Raw genomic sequence first — 24,249 nt, forward strand, 5'->3', positions numbered from 1 at the left:
TATACTATGCAGTTAGTGTTAACATGCAGGATATGTGCAATTCAGAGATATCTGTATCACAGTCATGGTACTATGAAAATTGGTGTGGTCCATAGTATATACAAATGACCATATTAAGACCATCAAATGAGATGATTATAGAAATGCATTCATCAATAAAGTGATGTTTTGTCTCATATATATTCTATATGCAGCAGGCACATTTGTAAGATACTTGGTAACTATATATTAGTTTGGTAAGTTCATAGGTATGTGCTAGGCATGCAGTTCAAAAGACCATTGAAAAGCATAGCCAGCTAAGCCCAAGCACTGTCGAGTGAGTTCATCTCTATGGTCATGAAGCACCATGCTATATACCCCAAAGAGGATTTATGATTTCCAGGCTATTCATGCAGGATATTACTGAATACAGTCCATGCATAGTATTGCTTGACATGCATAGGAAGTTTTATTCAGTAAGTGTAGGATTCCTTGGGATAGAAGTCTGTTGTGCCAGCCATGTTCTATTTCTGTGCCTTTAAAAGATTGTAGAATTTGTTGTGGGTGTTGATGATGGTGTGTGTTTTGTATAGCTGTTAGAGGTCAAGCAGGGTCGAATGGGCCATGTACCATGTGGATGGACAGCAGTCTGTCTGCTGAAGAATGGCATACAGAGCAAGAACTGCACATTTCAAAAATGCCATGTAAACCCTTGATATAAGTATCACCATGAATAGTAGGCAACAGCATACCTCCAAACCATACCAAATTACTCGATTTGTGTCAGAAGAAAAATTCAAATGAGTCACATCTGTCTCAGGTGATGAAAAAGTTCTTTATTAATAGCTAACCAGATTACAGCAGCATGTTGGCCAAGATGATCTCAATCTGAAAAGCTTGTTTACTGACATCAACTTTTATACTTTCCTGTTACTAGCCAAAATAGCTTTTGTTACATTTCTAACAGTTGACAGTTGGCTATGCAAAACATCTAGGATATCACAAATTACCTCAGAAAAGAATGTTTTACCTCAAAACCACAGCTAGTGTAGAATGTTCAAAAAGGTACAGAGTTCAACAGTGGTAGCTGGAATTTTCCAGGACACACAGCCTGCTTCAGTACTCAGCCGTGCGTCCTTTTACCAAGCTTTCAACTGCAGTTAGCTTTCTTTATTCAGAAGTATAGAAAACAGATGTTATTCAAGTTCATAAGCAAACTGCATCTATCACAGATAAAGCCCATCTTTAATAAACATGGTTCAATGAACTTTTCTTACCAACACTTCAGCAAATAGCATATTCATCTTGCTAAACGGGAGAAAGTGACAAATAACAGTATGTTTTAAAACTTTTTCTCTTAACATTTCCCCTCTCAAAACACTTTTATTTGTCTTTTTATTTCAGCAATATATGGTAAAAACTAAGTTTTTGTTTGCATACATTACTTCATTTGCAAGACAAACTTTTAAACTTCAAAACATTTGCAAGTCAAATTTCAATGTATTCACTTTCACCAGTCTGTTGCAACTGCTGGTATATCGTTTTCGTAACAGCAGTATCAACCAGTCTTTGTAGAAGTTCTCTGATACTGGGTATACAACAGCAACCACATACCACCACGATAGCCACAGCGACTCTGACGGACACCAGGAAACTGCTGATGAGATGTTTCCATTTTCCAAACCACGCTTGTAGAAAGTCTGCAAAGGGATTATTTACCCCAGAGTTTTCTGCCAATTCTTCGGATAACATCTCCAAACCTTTCAAAGCTTGAGTGATGCTCCCATCAGGGGCAGTGTTATTCGGAATATATGTACAACAGAAAGTCCCAAACATCCTGCAAACTCCTCCTTCTTTGGCCAGGAGCACATCCAACGCAATTCGATTCTGCCATGCCACCTGTGAAGTGGCCTCCAGTTGTTCAGCAATACCTTTTAATGCATCTTTGGTATAGTTCACAAAACGCTGCTGGTTATAGTAAATGTAGTTGATCCAGTCCACATTCTTATTGGGTTGAATCCAGACAAAGATGGATGCAAAACCAGCCGCTACTTGGTTTATTGCTTTGTATTCATCAGGCACGCCTCTTGGTACGCCAATGCTATCGATGTAGACACTGCTATCGAAGGATTGCTTCGGTGCCTCTCTTTTTCTCTTATTCAACCACCTCGGCTTTATTTCAGGTTCTCTTACGAAATTTTTTGCTGGAACTGGGAAAATTTAGAATGGCAGAATTAACTTTACAAGTGCACAAGTTCCCTTCCAGGGAATCGTAAGTCTTGATCTGAGTTTGTTGTCTCAACATAACCACCATACGTCTGCTAAACTGTGAGTTTGGTTCTCCAGAAATGGATTTTCATTGCCATTCACAGTAACATTGCAATAGTTCTGTCCCATATTGTCATAATTCTTCCATGTGCCATCTCTGGAAATGCACATATACGAACCTGGATAAGAGATTGCTGTAGGCAGTTTCTCAACTTTGCCTATGACTGGAAAACGCTGGGTTTCATCTTTGCATTTATCTTCAGTTTGTTGAAGAATAACTTTAACAGACATGTCAGATTACCTTCAGCTTGCATCAATGGGACTGTCGCTAATTGCTATTTACCTTCAGCACAAGAAACACAGTTCTCACGATGTGCCTCTCGGGTACTATATCTAACCCAAGATAACCATTCATTATGGTGTACGAATCCCATCTCGAGTAACAATTGTTCTTCTTCTGTGAAGGCAAAATCTGCTTTACTTGTAGCATTTTTAAGGCTTTGTACTTTAAGTTGGAGGGTCCCCAAAGGATCAGTTCCAATTGGAAGGAACACTTCGATTCCATAAACTCCTGAATCACTTTCTTGTGGTGACACGATGGCTATAGTAATTACTTTAGTACCTTGGAAATGCGCAATTTTTATTCTTTGTTGCCTGCTTTTATCTTTCTCTAGTATCACTGCACCACTTGTTTCCCATCCATTCACATCCGTTGACCACCAAACATTTGACCAGGACGTACAGTCTCTATTGCACAAATATTTTGCATGAGTCAAGAAATCATTATTGTTCCATTTAGCACAGTCCAAAATTCCTTCACAAAGTTTTACCTTGAACACAGTAGTAACACCTGTTTGTACCTGCAGCACCACCATTCCTTTTTTTCTCACAACTGTTCCTTCTCGTATGGACATATTTACTTTCACCACCAAAATCATCATCACGTAACAGTTCAAGTACCAGTTGAACATGGCCATCCTTCCTTTGTAGTCAGACTTTGCGTTCAGGGGTCCGGTGGAGTCTGACCACCATCAATGGTAGAAGGAAAAGTCTTAAGTTTTTTTACAGTGGGTGATATGAATCCACAAAGTCCTCTATGTGATCTTTACAGCCGTAGGTGTTGAGATAAGTACTTGATATGGGCCTTCCCACCTGGGGGATGACCAGTTCTTTCTCTTCACAATTCGGATCCACACCCAGTCCCCGGGTGCCACGCTTAACAAGGCTTCACCTCTGGAATCTGCAAAGGAGTCATTGATTACAAGAGACTTAACATTTAGCAGCTTCTTCATATAATCCGCCAGATCCTCACCCCCCCCCTCACCTTCCGCTGGCAACAATCCTTGCCACTGCGGGATGTAATATGGTCTCCCAAACAAAAGTTCAAATAGTGTAAGTCCTTTGTAGGAGGGTGAGATTCGCATGTACAGGAGTGCCAATGGAAGGCACGCAGTCCAGGATCTATGCATTTCTGCCATCAGTTTGTGGAGTTTACTCTTCAGGACACCATTGTGTCATTCCACCAGGCCAGCTGACTGGGGATGGTAAGCGCAATGGTGTTTGAGATCAATTTGAAACACTTGACCCAACTTCTGCACAATCTGGTTTACAAAATGAGACCCATTATCACTATAAATGCACCTTGGAAGGCCAAATTGGGGAATTATTTCTGTTGACAAAAGCTTTGCTACTGTGTGTGCATCAGGATGCTTTACTGGAAAAGCTTCTACCCACTTAGAAAAAGCATCAATTATAACTAGACAGAACCTTTTTCCCTCTGAAGGTGTCAACTCAATAAAGTCCATACAGAGTGTGTGGAATGGATATGGAGGGGTGGGGAATGCCTGCTGAGATTTCTTAACTCCCCCCTGAGCATGATACTTTGCACATAATAAACAAGATAAACAGAATTGCTTTGCATAAGTTGAAAATCCTTTACACCAAAACACCTTAGACACTATTTGAACCATTGTCTGTACTCCTACATGGGCAGGTCCATGGCTAACCAATGCAGCATACCTAAAAAGGTTTGAGGGTAATACCATTTTGCCATCTGATGCCCTATACAACCCATCCTGTTGAGTAATACCATATTTCACCCAACGACATTTTTCCTTCTGTGTTGTCAATGTTTGCATTACTTTTAGTGTCTCTAAGTCTAAGAGGTGTCCGGGCTCTAAATCATTGTCATGTAAAAGCAAATCATTTTCTTGAGCTGCCTTTTTTGCAGCCATATCAGCAAGGGCATTTCCCCTGAAGACAGGATCCTTTTAGTTAGTATGTGCAGAACATTTACCTATCGCTATCTGAAGTGATGGTTGCACTGCATCTAACAACTGTAAAATTAAATCTCTGTGATTTATTGGTTTGCCTGTCACAGTAACCATTCCCCTATTCTTCCATTGTTGAGCGAAAACATGTACAGTGGAAAAAGCATACTGACTATCTGTATAAATTGTCACTTTTTACCCTCCCCTAAGGTACAAGCTCGAGTCAAAGCCACTAACTCAGCTGCTTGGGCAGAATAAATGTTTGACAATCTCTTTGCCTCCAAAACTTCAGTTTCTGTGGTGACTGCATACCCTACTAGTGTTTTTCCTACAGTGTCCTTCTTTGCTGATTCATCTACAAACAAAACGAGATCAGAATCTACCAATGGAATATCCGTTAAATCTGGTCGGGGAAGTACTTTGTTATGAATGCTCTCTAAACAAACGTGTGGAGTACCTTCTTCTGGAGTCGGCAAAAGTGTCGCCGGATTAAGAGTAGTACATCTTTCTATGGTCATATGTGGCTGTGTCAGCAGCACTGTCATACATGACAAATGTCGACTAGGATATAAAAAGGTTATCTTATCTTGCAAAAGTATAGTAGCTACTGAATGTGGAACTCACAATTTTAATGGGTAGAACAAAACTAATGATGCTGAGGCTTGCACTGCCATGGTGGCTGCCACTACAGCTTGAACACAATGCGGCAATGCCCTTGCAACAGGATCTAATCTGGAGGAATAAAAAGCAATCGGTCTCTGTTTATCCCCATGTACTTGTACCAGAACCGAAGTCATATATCCTCCCTTACAATCAACCATTTGTACAAACTGCTTAGAATAGTTCGGAAAAGCCAAAACAGAGGATCCTGCTATCAATTGCTTAATTCTATTAAATGCTTGTATTGCCTTATCTGTCCACTGTATATTACTTTTAGCTGCCATGAGAGTGTCATAGATCAGAGCGGTCAATGGCCCTACTTCTTCAGCATAATTAGGAATCCAACTTCTACAAAAATTAGTCACACCTAAAAAACGACATAATCTCCCGCTTAGTCGTGGGCATAGGTGCTTCAAGAATTGCTTGTTTTCTTGTATTTTCCAATTGTCTACCTTCCTGCGAGATTAAATAACCCAAGTACTTTACTTGTGCTTTCCACAATTGTAACTTCTCTTTATTTACCTTATGTCCTTGCTCAGCTAAAAAACTAAGAAGGGCAAGGGTATCCCTTTTACAACTTTCCTGCATGGGTGAGGCCAATAAAATATCATCTAAGTACAACAGGACCTGGCTTCCCTCTGGGGGAACAAACTGAGCTAAATTCGCAGCCATTTCTTGTGCGAATATTGTCGGACTCTCACAATAACCCTGTGGCAATCTGGTGTATGTGTATCTTTTACCTTGGAAAGTGAATGCAAACCAAAATCCACTCTCCTTATGTAATGGTATGGAGAAAAACACATTGCTTATATCTATGACAGAAAAATATCTGTGCTGAGGTAGTAAATCATTAAGTAGTGTATAGGGGTCAGGGACCACTGGTGCTCTTGGGATCACAGCTGAATAAACTGCTTGTAAATCCTGAACCAACCTCCAGGACCCATCCGGTTTCTTTACAGGAAACAACGGAGTATTGCAGGGTGAATCTGGGCATTCAACAAGAATTCCTACCTGTTTTAGCTGCTCGATAACTGGCTTAATTCCTTCCTCCGCTTGTTTACTTAATGGGTATTGGTGCTTATGAGGTCTAAAACCTGACTTTGGAGTTATACAAACTTCACCTGCTGTTTTCATCAGTCCCACATCCCCTTTACCTTTTGACCATAAATCTACAGGTAAGGCACTTAATGCACTATCTTCCTCTTGAGTTAGGAGGATTCGTCATGCCTTTTCTGTTTTGTCATCCCTGAAGTGCATGCTTGGTCGTGCCCAAGTCACCCAATTTAATCTTTGTACCTGGATCTGTTGATCTTTTAACTGACTTTCAGACATTGTGTCCCAAATCGTTACCTTTTTCGCCAAATCTACCCAATGTGTCCCCACTGCTTTAGTAACTGAAACATGCGGTCTATAACTTGAGCGATATAAAGAACTCATTTCCTTAGTCAAAGTACAGGTTACTACTGTATTACCTTGCGTATCCCAAGACATATCATTCAAAATTATCCTTGCACAGTTGTGCTTAAAGAATTCTTTTTCAAGTTCTTTATCTGGACCAAGGGCCTTATAGAACATTGTACAATGTAAGTGCGCCGCAACCTGCGGTGACCCACTCCTAGATTTACTTAAAGCTAGATTGATCAACTCTGTATCAACCCTCCCTGGGCCGTCTGAAATCAAGTCTAGGCTATACCAGTAAAACAAGTCTTGTACTCCCGGTACTACTAAGCCATCCGCTAACCTTTTTGCCTCAGTACCTTTAGGTGTGGGAATTGCCGCTATTCCAAACACATGCATCAAATCTCTTCCCAGCAAATTAACTGGACAAACTTTTGATATAATTACCCTACACCTAACAGTTTGGTTTGCTTGTGGATCTATGAACAGTAGAGGATGAGACAGTGGTTCCTTATAAATTTTTCTGTTTGCCGCTTTTACAAGGACAAACTCATCTGTTTCGCAGTTCGGAGGCAGAACTGCTGGACCCAAAAGTGTATGCGATGCACCTGAATCACATAAAAACTTCACTTTCTGTCCCTCAACCAAAAACTCTATCATGGGTTTCTGATCTAGATGCATAGCAATACCCAAATTTGCCAGGTTTATGACTTCACAGTCACAATCCCGCCCTTCCATTAGAGTGTTCTGACATTCATCGTAGAGAGTGTCTGCCTCTTCACTATCCCCATAATGAAGATGGCGCCTTTCTTTACTATCATATAGTCATGCAGAGCCCTTGTTTGTAAGCTGTGGGGGATGTTGCCACTCTTCACAGTCGGCAGCAAAGTGCCCACGTCTACCGCATTTAAAACATTCTCCACGTTTTAACCTTTCCCTATAGGCTGAATGTCCACCAGTTCATTTAACGTGTGCCATTGTGGGCCCCCACGTTTTTTTACGCCACCACGGCGCCCTTGCCCCCTTTGGTCCTGTACTAAGAATATAATACCATCATCCCCTACTGCCAACACTTGTACCTTCTTTTTCTTTTTTAGATTAAAATGTTGCTCAGCATGCTGTGCATATTCAAACAAAGGCTGCAGTCTACATGTTCTGTGATCTACCATGTGCTTAGTAATAAAACTACTTATCGGAGCCTTACAACCTTTAAGGAAAGCATTCTTTAATTGCTGTTCATGTGGACTATCATTAGTCTGATCCTGCGGAATTGTCATTCCACAATGGTTATTGAACACTTCTGTCAGTCTTACAATATAATGATCTACAGATTCGTCATAATTTTGAAGGCACTGATCTATTACTGTCCAATCTGCTCTTGGACGCCACTTATCAGAAATTCTCTTTAACAGATCAGTGACTCGCGTATCAAACACCCCTGAATTATGCTTTAATGTAGTGCCGTCATCTGCCTTACATGTCCAAGTATCACAAACTAAGTGCCAATCTGGACCTAAGATTTGTCACACTACTTGTTCTACTTCTAAACCATTTAGATGATAACTTAAACGCATACCAACTATGTCCTCAGAAAACTTTTGAAAATTAACCTGGGGGTGAGGAATACCATCCGTAGCTCGTTTTATATTCTCTCTAGCCCAGGGACGATAAACTAAAATAGTTGGTTCTTGTCCAACATCTCCTGCTTGTGGGTTTGCAACTTGTATTAAGGGAAGAGCTTCTGAATGGTCAGAAAGTTTAATAGCCCAACGTCCTTGCCCTGCTGGTCCTGACCTTAACTGCATAGGTTGGTCTACCTGTTGCAAAGCAACTTTAGGTACTACGGGAATTTGTGGGTAAATTGGAGGGGTCACAACATTTCCTTGAGCAGCCAATAACCCACCCTGCTGTACAGATCCCACATCTTCAGACTGATATCGAGGAGGTTCCCCCGGTATGGCAGCAGCAATTTCACCATACGGTGGGGTTGCCTGCCTTTGTACTGCACAAACTGTGTGCTCATCCTCCTTATCTAAAAATAAAGCTACTTTTCCACTTGGCACCAGTGATCCCTTTTGATTTATTTTCTCTTTTTCCTGACACTGTTTTTCTTTTATAGCTCATTTATTTGCTTCTTCTAACCATTTTGTGCTTGGGAAATCCCAATTGTCTTTGCTTTTAGTTCTAGTTCCTGCATCCTTTTTCAAATCTCTAACCAATTTTGCACAGGCATTCTTATTCAGTGTACCATCAAAACCATATTTCAACTTCCACTTTCTCAAAAATTTAACATTATTTTTGTTTAAACTTTTTATATACTTAGCATCAACATTTAAACAGGCATCACTCTCACACTTGCAGCAACTTGAACCCATGTTTTCCTAGATTTCTTATTTTAGGACTGTATATTTTAGGACTGCATCAAAATTATTTTTACAGGGCTTATTACAAAATGGGGCTATCTTAACGGGGATCCTAACAAAATAATCTTAACAAGTAATCCTACCCACCCTTAACTAAAAATAAAACCCCTGCCGACAAGGTTAAATTAAATTAAAAGAAAATTGTTTTCATCCTACCTGAACCAGATGAGACTCTGTTTCCCCTTTTGGCTCGGAAACCGTCCCTCAGATAGGGATCAGAGAGCGGCCGGCCTCTTTCCAATGACACATCAGTCGGAGGGCTTTCTGTCAAGGGAATCTTAAGATAAGAAACCCTCACCTGCGCAGGTTTTTCGGTCTCTCTGTCGGTCTGATCCGTATCTTCATAGAGGTTTCTGGTCCGAAGGACCAAAATGTCAGAAGAAAAATTCAAACGAGTCACATCTGTCTCAGGTGATGAAAAAGTTCTTTATTAATAGCTAACCAGATTACAGCAGCATGTTGGCCAAGATGATCTCAATCTGATCAGCTTGTTTACTGACATCAACTTTTATACTTTCCCGTTACTAGCCAAAATAGCTTTTGTTACATTTCTAACAGTTGACAGTTGGCTATGAAAAACATCTAGGATATCACGAATTACCTCAGAAAAGAATGTTTTACCTCAAAACCACAGCTAGTGTAGAATGTTCAAAAAGGTACAGAGTTCAACAGTGGTAGCTGGAATTTTCCAGGACACACAGCCTGCTTCAGTACTCAGCCATGCGTCCTTTTACCAAGCTTTCATTTAACTGCAGTTAGCTTTCTTTATTCAGAAGTATAGAAAACAGATGTTATTCAAGTTCATAAGCAAACTACATCTATCATAGATAAAGCCCATCTTTAATAAACATGGTTCAATGACCTTTTCTTACCAACACTTCAGCAAATAGCATATTCATCTTGCCAGATGGGAGAAAGAGACAAATAACAGTATGTTTTAAAACTTTTTCTCTTAACAGTTTGTACCAAGTTTTGTGGTCCAAATGAAGGGGTGCCACGATTCCCGAGTGGCATCCCTTCATTTCCGATTTTTTTTTTTTTTTTAAATTATCTCGTTGTCGGAGCTGACGTCATCATGTGCGCGATGACGTCAGCTCCATCAGGGCTACCAGTCAGTCGGAATTGATCTCAAGGAGCTCACGTCATCATTTCTGGCTGGCTGCGAACAGGAATTGTTTAAACGGCAGCACTAACAAGCAGCAGGATGTAATGGCAGACAGTAATGCTCACCTCATTTTTCGGCAGTAAATGCTCATTTTTTTTTGCAGCAGGATGTAATGGCAGCAGATGGCAGTTTTGTCCAGGCAGCACATAAACGGAGAACTACAGGCACCACTGAATTACTGCAGGATGTAATGGCAGCCGAGAACGGAGAAAGCACTCTGGGAAGTAAAGGCAGGCGAGAACGGAGAAAGCACTTGGGGAATTAGGTAAGGAAGCAAAGGGTGTGTGTGTGTGTGTGTGTGTGTGTGTGTGTGTGTGTGTGTGTGTGTGTGTGTGTGTGTGTGTGTGTGTGTGTGTGTGTGTGTGTATACCATAATTGTCCTGTATTATAGCCATAAACCCTTCTAGACAAAACACTGTAAGCAGTTAGATAATTGCATTTTCAGAATGTCCAGGAAAAAATAAAGTCAAACAGTAGATTGATGCAGCAAAGCTTATTTACTTTTTTCCCAACTACATGAAAACTTTAACATGGAGCAGTCTGGCATGCATGTAATATTCCGATTTCCACATCATTACTAATATGTTAAAATGAGTGCATAGTTAAGTCATTTATTTTAGTGTATTCATTTTGAAAATGTAAACTGGATCTTTAGCACCATCGCTGAGGCTTGTTATGTTAAAAAATACCTTTGCAGGGGTTGGAGGTTGGTAATGGGCATGTACTGCATCTAGTTCAGTTGGAAACTGTGCTTTAGTTTAATGGGTGAGGTTCTGACCAAGTGCATGTTTGTAAATGCCCACTTGTGATTTAAGGAAATAACCATAGTTCTCAATGTCCAAAGTTTTATGGAATGTTTGGCTCATACTTTCGGTCTGTTCCTCTTAAAATTTGTGGTTTTCTAACAAATCAGTGAGAAGTTGAACTGAATTCACTAAATAATGATAGCCATTTAAATTTCAGTCTTCCTATCTTTCAGGAAATGCATGGTAAAATAAAACATTTTATTCCAGCAACTTTTCTAAGATTATACAAGCAATGTTTAAAATGTGTCCCTGCTTTGGGCTTTTGTCACCCCTCAAATATATTTTGACTTTTCCAGATTTCTTGTGCTGCATAGTTCGTCAGGGGCAGAGAACTTTAGTGCTAGTTATGCCAAATCTGTCTGTGGTGTTAGTAGCACAACAGGGAGAAATTAATACTTGCTTGCATGTATATATCCACCAATGCATAACACATATAAGTTATGTGTGTGTGTGTGTGTGTGTGTGTGTGTGTGTGTGTGTGTGTGTGTGTGTGTGTGTGTGGTGTGTGCGCTTGTGTACATTTATATGTGTGTGTAGACATGCAAATATATGTGGCTGTAGAAAGACATAAATATATACAGGAAATACATTTTAAACAACCAAATAAACATATAATGACGTATGACACATGCGTTTATTTATTTAAATTATTGTATATTTCCATCTTGATAAGGGGGATAAGTGGTCTAGTCAACATCATGCATGGCACATGCATTCATTTATTAAAATTAGTTTCAGTTTCTATCTTGATAAGGAGGTAAGTGGTCTCTTCAACACAGCCATCTGAATCACAGAAGAGGCAAGTCTGAGAAAAGTTATGAGAATTCCAGTATTAACAGTGAAGTACACCACTAAAACAATTATGTGCACTGCATACAAAGTTTTAATAAAATACAATCATTATCACATATCCAGCATATACAAATTTGACAGACATTCAAAAATACCTTGAATTGTAAGCCAGTCAGTAAGAGATAGCAAGCCTGTGGTTTTACAACCACATGAATATATTTAACTTAGATTACATATTGCATACATACTTATGCACACAGATAGGAAAATATAGAGAAATATAGCAACTACGTCTGCCTCAGTTTTCAAATGGTAACCAGTGTAAGTCTACTGCAGTCAAATATTCAGGAAAGAAGTGAAAGAGCCAAACATTTTACCACAATGCAGGGAAGAAAAGTAATTCATTTGGATGGAATCAGTGTTATACAGACAGTTACTGGGTCATTCCTAAATGGTGTCACTCAATGGGAAAATACTTTTAGTACGCTAACAAGATTCAAGTTCAGAGTTGTTTGACATGTTTTTTATTGAAATGTTATAAGAGTTATAAGATTTTATTCTTCTAGAATCTTAGGACATTTGCAACTTAGGTTTGTTTCCAAGATGCAACTGTCCAAAGGAATGCTGTCCTGTGAAATGAGAGAAACTGTCTTATAAATGAATGTCTGCATGAGTACATGCACTAATAAGCAACACTATTGCTGACCATATGAAAAATGAATACCAGTGAAGGGAAAAAGCATGTAGCAGCAAGGCTGAAACAAAAACAAACAAAAAAAATCAATTGCATAGCTGGGATAATCATTCCACTATGTTTTACAAAAAACAAGCACATACTAAAGATGTAATTTCACTATTGCAAAGGCTGCAGATCTGAGTGTGACTAGATAGCATCTCTGGCTGAGGCTAAATCATTCAGCTAATCTAATAGCCTATGGGTGGGGGAAGGAAAATACAAAAGGACAAACTGTTAGCACTTCCCCCGCTGAAGTTTGTGAAGGCTGACCTGCAGTATGCAAAAAAAACTAATCTGAAAATCCTGCCTCTGTGTGAACATGTGACTTACATAGCACTAAAATGTAAACAAAGTACACAGGCAAGCAGCAGAAATGAGATAGTGCCCCTTTAAGGACATCACATGTTTCAGCTATATGGCAGGTCTGAATGTCCATGACTTTTTTTGCCTTTTAAAATTTGTTATAGACAAATTCACACCAATAAAGCCAAACCCCACTAGCTGTGGGCAAACACATTTCTGCCTTTGTATAGCCTCATTAGTATAGCATAAGTGGACTGTTTGGCTAACTTTTGGAAACACAGAGTTGTCGTACCCAGCTGATGTCCATAACCATTAGGGTGTCTACAAAATATCCCAGATAACAAACTAAAACAGTGAGAAATAAGGTCACGCAGACAAACCAGTCAGTGAAAAACTACAAGACAAATCTAGCCAAACTAGATTTTCCAATGTGTGATTCCTTAAAACCTCTTGTATTAGAGGTAACATGGGATATATGCAAATGACTCCTTAAGGACATCAGGTGTTCCAGCTATATGGCAGTTCTGAATGCCCATGCCATTTTTTTCCTTTTTAAGTCTGTTATGGACAAATTTAGGTCAATAAAGCCAAACTCCACTAGCTCTGGGCATGCATGTTTTAGCCTTCTTATAGCCTCATCAGCCCAGCATAAGTGGACTGTTTGGCTAACCTTTGGAAACATGGTTTGTCTGTTTGTCATTGTTACTCATTGTTTTAGTTTGTTAGTTGGGATATTTTGCAGACACCTTAATGATTATGGACATAGCTGGGCATGATAACCCTGTTTCCAAACGTTAGCCAAACAGTCCACTTAGGCCGTGCTCATAAGGCCATAAGAAGGCTGAAACATGCACATCCACAGCTAGTGGGGTTTGGGTTTATTGGCCTGAGTTTGGCCATAATAGACTTAAAAAGGAAAAAAGTAATGGGCATTCAGAACTGCCATATAACACCTGATGTCCTTAAAGGGTCATTTGCATATATCCCATGTTACCTCTAATATTAGAGGTTTTAAGAAATCACACAGTGGAAAATCAAGCTTGGCTAGATATTTTTTATAGTTTCTTTACTGATAGGTTCAACTACTTAGTTAACTTTGCATGACAATAGACATCAAATAAATGACAGCCTGGTGTGCCACTAAAATTCTTCCTTCATATGTTTCTTTACTCCTGCCTTTTGACTAGCACTTTCTCAGAAATTATGAGTTAAAAAAGTAAAACACAAATATAAATCCAGAATTTAGGCCAATATATCAATTTCTTAAAATGTGCACAGTGATATATTTACTTTGGATTGCTTTCTTGCTGTTTGCATGGTTATTTTTGCATAGTAATTCTGTCATAGCATAACCTGAACCATCTTATGTAATGCCAAGCTGAACAATAAAATAGTTTTGTTTCTTCTTAACAAAAACCTGCCAAGCCTCTTATGGGACCCACTACTTTCTGTTGATTGCTTCATGCAGCTTGTCTTAGTTGTACACTTCCAAGTATATCTAACATCCGGTCAGCACAGACTCATGTAGAAAGCTTCCAAATCAGAAACTTTTCAAAATACCAGTACTAATATTTTAGCAGGTTCACAAAATAAGACTGTGAATTGGCATCCCTTTTATGAAACGGAGTTATAAAGTGCAATAAATATCATTATTTGTTATACAAACTTTGGAACTCCTTGAAAGTACAGCTACAAAAGATGGGATACCAATCATCAACACTCACGTGGGAATTCACAATACTGCATATTCCCCCAATTAACCTATCCAAAACTCAAACAATTATCCTAATCAATATCTTCCTATTAATGAAATTGTACATAGCTACAAACTGGTTGATCCCATCTAAAATCTCATGGAATAACTTCAGGAAGCTAGCGATAAGGCATATATTAGCCCACAAGTACATAATAAACAGACAAAACAAAAACCCTAACATTTTGAAACGTTGGGAACAAATTTTTAACATAATACTTGCATAAATAATTAATTCTAGAAAACAATTACAACATATACAATAAAATCATAACATGATATAGCACTATTCTAACCTGATGGTTTAACCCTGGAGAAAACAAAGCTTATCTCTTTCTATACTAGCATAATATAAAAGCATTCATGTAAATAGTGTAAATATGTTGTTAAAATATTGTGGTTATAACAGTCATATAGAACCTGTGGCTACTTTTGTTGAAATTATGTATATTGAAAACAAACAATAAAGAAGTATTATTGAAAAAAAAATATATATATATCATTATTTGTTCATGCAACTCCAACACCGAATTCGATAATCATTATGGATTGTAGTATGTCAGAGCAAACGTGTAAGCCAAAAGTAGGGACACTGGTGTGGACTTTGACAAAGTATATATATATATATATATATATATATATATATATATATATATATATATATATTATTTTTAAATAAACAGACCTTACCAATTAGATGTGTAGAACAAATATTTATATGGAAATATAAATATAGAGCTCATATAATATATGTATGTGTATATGTATTCATATACACATACACACACATACACATATACACATATATACATATACACATACATACATACACTCACACCTCATGAGCTAGTAAGCTAGTGAATACTCCATTGAATTCAAAGGGACTTTGATGTCAAATGTAATGAAACTGTTGTCTTTCATAATTTTTTATGTATTAAATTCTCTTTCCCTGTGTCATTTGACCTTCCTCTTTCATATTCCCTTCCTTGCCTTGCCCTTTTCTTTAGACCCGATTTCTTTTTACTCAATGATTTGTACAGCTTGTATATATGCAAATGTCAGTTTATAGTATTGTACTCACTGTGTATGCTAGAGTAGAGCTAACACATACATGTATGCCTTTTCAACAAATGGTCTATATTTTTATTTTGATTTCTACATGGTATATTCAATCTGTTGTGACCACCTTGAATGAAGCTGAAAACAAACACTAGTTAAAAAAAATTAAATAAATAAAATTAGTCTGTTGGGTGTACAGAAAACAGATGATTATATTCCAAGTACTGGCCATCACTTATTTTTTTCAAAAATGCACTATTATCAAGGCACATGAGAAAGATGCATTGGGGTAAACATATGCATATCAAAAGGCAGAGATGAAGTACAGAGGGAAAGCACCTTGTGTAGGTCACAAATATTAATGAACAAACATGAGTGCGTGAGATTCAAATTGAAATGAATGTCTGTGAAGGTATTTGATGCAAGCAATATTACAAGAGAACACAGCAACATTTCTTTTGAAGTGCAGGGTTGATACCTCCTTACTTCAGCTGGAAACACAACAGTCATATATCTCTGAATGACTTCAGAAATCATAACGTGTGAGGGCAGTTGAATAACAATGACCGAGAGTGTTTTCAATAGGAAGGGAGAGACATAGTAAGGAAATGTCAGTGATTCCATCTGAAAGGCAACTGCAGACATTGGGACTCCTATGTAAATGAATGTGCTTGATTTTTGAAAGAGGCAATGGAAGAACAGGTTTGACAAAAGGTAATGGGTTGGCAGTTATCTCACAGGTAGCCATGACCCCCGCCCCCATGGGTGTCTAATTGTGCTATCTGATGCCTTTTGATAGATCTTATTTCAAAGGAAATAAATAGTATTATCAGACTGAGTCATGTGTAAGAGAAAACATGTATTTTGCTCAGGTTTTGATTTAAAATACGTATATGTACTTAGACCATCGTTCAGCATATGAAAATGACATACATTGACAACTGAATCTTTAAAAGTCATATCCACACATTCTTCATAAGTTCATAGGTGTGTACTAGGCTAATGGCCCTGGAGCCTTTAAAAGCCTAGCCTATAGGATTACCCTGACATTGTGCCACCCAACCTTAGTTTCTTGTGCCTCTGTCGAGTAGAGCCACTGGAGTGATCCCCGGGGTGAATTCTCTATTTCCCATCCACTAATCAAGATTTCTCTTGAAGAGGGCCAGTGAGGTGCCCTGTTTGACATGTATGGGAAGTCTATTCCATAGCATGGGCAGTCTCTGTGTTATGAACCTGTCCCTCCAGCACGTTCTGTTGTTTGTGGTAATGAGGCTGAGGTCTCTGGAGCATGTAGTGCAGAGGGATTGGGATTTCTTTAGATGTAGCATTTCTTACAGAGCTGGGTCAGACATGGCTTTGTAAGTCAAGCAGAGATTGCCTTTAAGTAGGCGATACGAGACAGAGAATAGATGGGGCTTTTTGAGTCTGTCCATATAGGACAAGTGTTTAAGACCTAGGATACTCTTTCTGAGGTACTTTTGTGGCCTCTTCAGTTGTTGCAGGTGTCTAGTGAGGTACATGCCAGATGGGGCATTGTACTCGATGATTGACCTAATGAGGGAAGAGTAAAGGGAGTCAATGACCTCTTTCTTCCTGGATGCAAAACCCTTAGTAATGAGATGTGACACATAGAAGGGCTTTCTGACCACAGTGGCAGAGTGGTGGTCACAAAAGAGGTTGCTGTCAACCTGTGTTCCCAGATCACTTATAACACCTTCTGTGCTCAGTGGGCTACCATTGATGTGGTAGTTCATGGGAACTGGGTTTTTCCCAAAGGGGATGATGACACATTTTTTGGCATTGCGCTTAATGCCATGGTTCTGACACCAGTCGTTGGTCTCCATGAGGCCTGTCTGTAGGATGTCAGCATCACTTGGGGAGTTAATAATGGCACTAACTTGCAATCATCTGCAAACTTTGTCAGCCAGAGTCCCTTTGTGTTGGACTGGACTTCTGAGAAGTAGATACCAAACAGAAGGGGACCCAGGACCGATCCCTGTGGGACTCCAATCGTAACTGGTCGGCAGTCTGACTTGAAGTCAGCTACTTTCACACTGTGGTTTCTATCTGTGAGCCAGTTTGCAACCCGCCTAGTGGTATAGGTGTTGATGCCTAGCTTAGTGAGTTTTTCTATGATTCCTGAGTGGGGAAAGGTATCAAAGGCATTTGCCATATCAGGGTAGGCTGTATGAACCACCTTGCTTTCATCCACAGCTCTGGTGACTTACTCAAAGAAGTCGACCAAGTTGAGCAGGCACTATCTACCCTTCACAAAACCAAACTGTGTGGGATCCACAGTTTGGAGATGCCCTATATCTTTGTTCATTAGGTCCATGATGATGCATTCCATAGCTTTGCATATCAGACTTGTCAGGCTAATGGGGCGATAGTTCCCAGGGTCTGTAGTCGCTCCTTCTTTATGGAGAGGGATGACTATAGCAGTGTGCCACCATTCGGTAGGGACAAAGCCTGAGGTGAGGCTGTAATTGAACAGGGCACACAGCTGAGGTGCCAGTTCAATCTGTAGTTCATGTAGAATACAGACAAGTATATTGTCAGGTGCCATAGAAGCTGTATTCGTGGCCTTGGACAGTGCTGTTGCTATGCATCAGTAATACTGGGTGCCTGGAAATCTGCTGGTATTGTGATTAGTCCTTTGGGGGGGTAAAGTTAGCACTGAATCTGTCAGCCAGTATATAGGCCATATCTGTTGGCTCAGTATAGGAGGTACCATTGTGCAGTAGCTCAGAGCAAATCTGGGTATTGCCGTTGAGGTTCTTTACATAACTGAAGAAGGCCTTGTGGTTGTCTTTATATCTGCTGCAATTCTGTTCTCATAGCTAGCTTTAGCAGATTTGACGAGGGATCTCAACTTTTTGTTGAGGCGGATAAGGGAGTTTTTCCAGTCTTGGGACTTCACTTTATTCTGCATCAGTTTCCTCCTTCTGTTGTAGAGTTTGTTTATAGGAGGGGACCACCAGATTGGCTTTCTTTTTTTGGAGGACAGCATCTTGGTTCTATTGGGTATGGTGAGATCCATGCATTTGTGTACGTGTTCTTACAATGCATTGGTGTATGATTCGGCGGTCATGCAACTATTCTCCATTTGCATGGGTGCCGTGAAGTTAGCCACTTCTGTTCTTAGGAGCCCAAAGTTAGCTCTGGAGAAGGTTTTCATGGTGGTTACCTTTGCGGGGGGGGGGGGGGTAATGGACTTTCAAGTTTATTAGTTTGTGGTTGGATCTAACCAGGGAGGAGTTGACTTTTGGTGTAGAGCAATGGTCACCCATGTTAGTAATGACCAGGTCAAGGATGTTGCTACCTCTAGTAGGGGTAACAACAAGCTTGTCCAGGGCATTGGAATTAATTAATTCCAGGAAACGTTTGGCAAGTGTATTGATACATGAGTAGTTTTCCCAGTTAATGGAGGGGTAGTTGAAGTCACCCAGTATGAGTATGTTAAGTTGGACCCTAATATTCTCCAGGGTGGAGTGAGTGTCTTGGAACATGGTTGGGGACTATAACAGGTTATGACCTGAATCGCTGTCTGACCCAATGTTAGCTGCACCTGAAGTATCTCTGATGCGTTATGTTGGGCTACCAGTCTGGAGGTGGGCACATGCTTTATGAATATGGAAACACCCTTACCTTTGGAGCTTTGGTCCAAGTTCTGGGGCTGAAAGGTGTGGAATGAGTTATAGCCTAGTAGTGTAGGGGTGCTTTCTGCTGCCTTGAACCAGGTCTTTGTTACAGCACAAATGTTGATGTTCTCCATTTTAAGGAGTGCTTTGAGTGAGTGCATTTTGAGATTTAGACTTCTAGCATTGAGCAGCATGACCCGCAGATTGCATTTGTTTGTATCTGTTATGGTGGTAATTTGGTCTTTGGAACACCACCTAAAAAGGCACTATAGGGGTGGCAAGAGCCTTGGCCAGTATCCAGAAGCCCAGGGTTGACAGATGCGGGCCATCTCTGGCAAAGCATCAAGGTCTGTCAATCATGTCATCCCAGGCAGACAGATACTGGACCCCATTAGAATTACACCAGAAACTTAGCCAATTGTTAAAATCAATCATTTTCTGCTTGTACTGTGGTAACATTCTGGGTGATAGTAGGATGCTGCTCAGGACTAGGGTCGTACCCCCCTGGGCTACATAATCCGAGAGTTCCTCCGTGTCTCTTTTCATGTAGACCAGGGAGGTGCATCTCAGGTCATTCACACCCACATGTACAATGACAGAGTCATATTTGTACGTGTTGTTGAGGGACCTGAGTGTGTGCGTTATATGGTTGATCCTGGCACCTGACAGGCAGCTGACTGTTACTTTCTCCTTATTCAACCTAGTGAGTGGGACATTAGTGTGCCTCACTATTGAGTCACCTATGACTAGTGTGCTGGGCATGCTGTTTTGTGTTTGGGGCTTTGGTTGAATGGCACACTGTTTAGGAGAGTTATGTGTCACATGATTTGTGTTGTGTTGTGGTGGTCGAGTGTGTTTCCACCTTGGAGGTCACTGTTGTTTGGGTAGATTTTCATTGAGAGCCTCCACAAAAGTGGGTGTGTGGTTTGTGTTTTTATGTGAAGACAGTGCTGGTGTGTGTTCTGGAGGGCTATGTGTTCCATGTGGTGTGGTGCAAGTGTTGACCTTCTCCTCTTGACCAGCTATTCCGGTCTTGACTGGAGAGTGCGTGGCTTCCAATTTGGATATATAAGTGCATCTCTCGCAAGTCTGAGTATTGGGAGGTAAGAGGAGAGGGTTGTCAATGTACATGAGGCAGTTGCTAAATTGCCTCAGGATGCCCAAGTTCACCAGGATAACAGGAGAAAGCACAGAGAACCGACCTTTAGACATGCCTGGAGGGGTGGACATTAATAATAAGTACTGGAGCTGTTTCCTTGTAGAACATTTAGTGCTGGTAGAACTTTTGTGTGCGACAATAATTGCTACAAGAAGTCTGGTATAGTAAAGTGCTAGACTAATAAGCTAGTAAAAGTGCAAGAGATGAGAGAACTAGCAGAGCTAAGGGAAAAATTAAAGAGCAGTCTTTGGCACCTCTCAGAAGCTTACAAACAGTCCTGGATACAGCAAATCTGTATCTGTATCTGGACCCGACTAGTTACAGGAAAGGTGGGAAACAAGCACAACATGGGCTTTTAAACCAGAAAGTTGAAAGAGATGGAAAAACTGCCCAAACGGCCAATAAACTACAAATTCTGGGCCAGAAACCACTCCTCTTGTGAAGGATAGGCTACCTAGTGCTTACTATTCCCACTGATAAGCTAGAATGCTTCCCTCTAGCACAGAAAGGCTTGTGGGGCTCAGAAGCTTACATACAGTCCTGGATACAGCAAATCTGTATCTGGACTAGACTAGTTACAGGAAAGGCGGGAAAAGCACAAATGCAGGCTTTTAAACCAGAAAGTTGAAGGAGATGGAAAAACCTGCCCAAACGGCCAATAAACTACAGTTCCTGGGCCAGAAACCACTCCACTTGTGGTAGATAGGCTACCAGTGCTTATAACTCCCACTGACAAGCTAGAAGGCTTCCCTCTGACACAGAAGCTTTGGAGGCTCAGAAGCTTACAAACAGTCTTGGATACAGCAAATCTGTATCTGGACTAGACTAGTTATAGGAAAGGTGGTAAACGAGCAAAATGCAGGCTTTTAAACCAGAAAGTTGAAGGAGATGGAAAAAGTGCTCAAACAGCCTATAAACTACAATTGCTGGGCCAGAAACCACTCCTCTTGTGGTAGATAGGCTACCTAGTGCTTACCACTACCACTGATAAGCTAGAAGGCTTCCCACAACACAGAAAGGCTTGAGGGGCTCAGAAGCTTACAAACAGTCCTGGATACAGCAAAGCTGCATATGGACTAGACTAACTACATGAAAGGTGTGAACTTTTCTACCTCTACTCTCTCTATCCCCACTACTAACTTACCCTACCCTCCCTTCTTCTACATGTAATCTACCTGAAGTTACACTCACACCTTTACACATACTCCCCTGAGGTTATACACATACATTTTCCACATCTGTTCCTACTATCCCCCTATCACACCCCACCCTTCTCTACTTGTATTATCCTACACCTTCAACAATGTAATCTGTTGCCATAGTTCATGACCTCTAGAATATTAACAATCTTTATAGGTTCATAGATTAGTACTAGGCTAACTGCCCTTGTGGGCTGTTGTAAGCCTAACCAATTAACCCATGTAAGAATCATACCCTGTACCTTGTGTCAGTAAGATAAATATCTTAACAATTTTGCCACCCTCCCTCTAATGATAATCATCCATTAGGTAAAGAAGGCTGCATCTTCCTGTTATCAGATTTTCCATTTAATTTATGCTTGAACACTCGGACTTTAATATCTCTGTTGACTTTTTATTATGACAAACTGATGTGTAGTTTTTCAAAATTTGTGTTTGAATGTTATGATAGTAGTATGTCTGTTAAGTTCTCATTCTGACAAACTTATGTGTTTTCATTTTTGTGCCTGAATGTTATGACCTTATTAAATCTTTCTAATTTTTCCATCTGCTAACTGTATGTATCTGGAGCTTTTCTCCCCAGGACTCCATTGAGAATGGGTACCTCATGACCCAGTCTAACTTTTCCACTAAACAAATAAATGCCAAATAAAGAAATAAATAACTTTCAAAAACACTGAAACACAGTCTGTGATGGCTGCTGAATTGTCATACAGCAAAGGAAGGGAATGCTCATCTTTCATATCATACCATAATCGGATTGCCTCATATGCACAATCACTATACTTGGTCCCCTGCAGAATGTCGATGGGTGAGCTAAGTCTCTCATACTAATACATGCCCAGAGCCTGCTCTGATGGACCAGTTTCATATTTACAAAAGGAATAGTATCACAGCTACCTAATCTAAAGAAAAACTTTGCTTGAAACATAAACTGGATATGCTGGAGGGTCAATTAAGTGTCTCAGAAAATGCCCCCTTCTCTGAAAAAGGCTTCCTATCCATGTGAATCAGAGTTTTTCCTTCATCCTAGTCAGGCATAATGTGGACCTGTGGATGAGGAGATAGTTGTATGCATAGTTTATTACATCTGTTTGGAAGACACTGTGTTATAACCATATGTCTCTACCATCTTTACCTCTGCATGAAAATTCTTTAGTCCTTGGTTCTACTAAAGATGTAGATATTGGTACTGTGGAGAAACCAGACTTCCCAGATGATTTGGTCTGTAATGGCACAGCTAACAAGCTGGAGATCCCCCCCAAACACAAACACACACACACACACACACACACACACACACACACACACACACACACACACACACACACACACACACACACACACACACACACACACACACACACTCTGTATAAGACAAGGACTGAAATGATAGATCATATCCCATGTTAGTGGGTACTAAATCCAGCATGTTTGCAACCATAGACCCATAGGACTATATGTTAGATGTTTCTATTGATAAATTCCCGGAATATTGCACATCTGGGATCATGTATGAATCCAAGTTTATAGTGGAGTAGTCAAAGTCACCTACAAGAATGATATTTTGTTGAATGATCACTTACTTCAATATAAAGATGTGTTATGGGAATTCATGGTCACAGGCGGGGACATAAAGACAGCAAATATATGACATGTAGAGAAGCTCAAAATCATCATCTTGTTTTAACATCATTGAGTCATGATTGTGTTTGATTATAAGTTCATAGGTAGGTACTAGGCTATTGGCCCTAGGGCCTATACAAGCCTATCCATAACAATTCCCTGGATATTTCTTCCCACAATATTTACTTCCCTGGACCCCTGTCTAGCAGGGCAACTGACGTGTTCCCCCGGGTGGATTTCCTATCTCCCATCCAATCATCAAGGTTCCTTCTGAAGTGGGCCAAGGAGGTGCTCTGCATGACATGTATGGGCAGTCTATTCCAGAGTATGGGGAGTCTCTGGGTCAGGAACCTATCCCTCCAGCATGTTTTGTTTATTGTGATGACAAGGTTTAGATCCCTGAAGTGTGTGTGGCTCTGAGGGATTGGGATTTCTTAAAGTGGAGCATGTCCAACAGCTCAGGGTTTGACATGGCCTTGTATGTTAAGCAGAGCTCGCCTCTGAGTAGACGATATGCCACAGAGTAAAGCTGGAGTTTTTTCAGACGGTCAGCATAGGGCATCTGCTTTAGACCTGTGCCTATAAACTGAGGCACCTCCACACCTGGTTCCTGCCTGTGCAGAAGCTTGTCCTCTGCACTGCCAGGGTACTCTGTATTGTTGTGATACCATATTTTTTATAAGTGCAAAAATATCTGCATAGTCTAAGGTAATTACAGCTTGGAGAGAGTAGAGTTTCTTGTTTAAACTACTGCAATTTAGCAGTAACACTGTCAGATTTTCTAGAGTTGATTTTGATACACTAAAATGTTTGTCAGGTCCTAAACGCATAAAAAATGCACTCTGGAGATGGACAATGTTTTAGCCAATATTCCCAGGTCTAGAAGAGACAGGTGCTGGTCTTCCATGGCAAAGCAGTGTGGTCTGTTAAACATATCCTCCCTTGCAGAAAAGTATTGAGTCCCTTGGATCTCTGCTGAAGGAGAAGAGTCAATGGTGCCTTTTGTGTCTGC

The sequence above is a fragment of the Protopterus annectens genome, chromosome 10.part0 (genome assembly GCF_019279795.1).
Source record: "Protopterus annectens isolate FY-2018-M chromosome 10.part0, PAN1.0, whole genome shotgun sequence".
Lineage (NCBI taxonomy): Eukaryota > Metazoa > Chordata > Ceratodontiformes > Protopteridae > Protopterus > Protopterus annectens.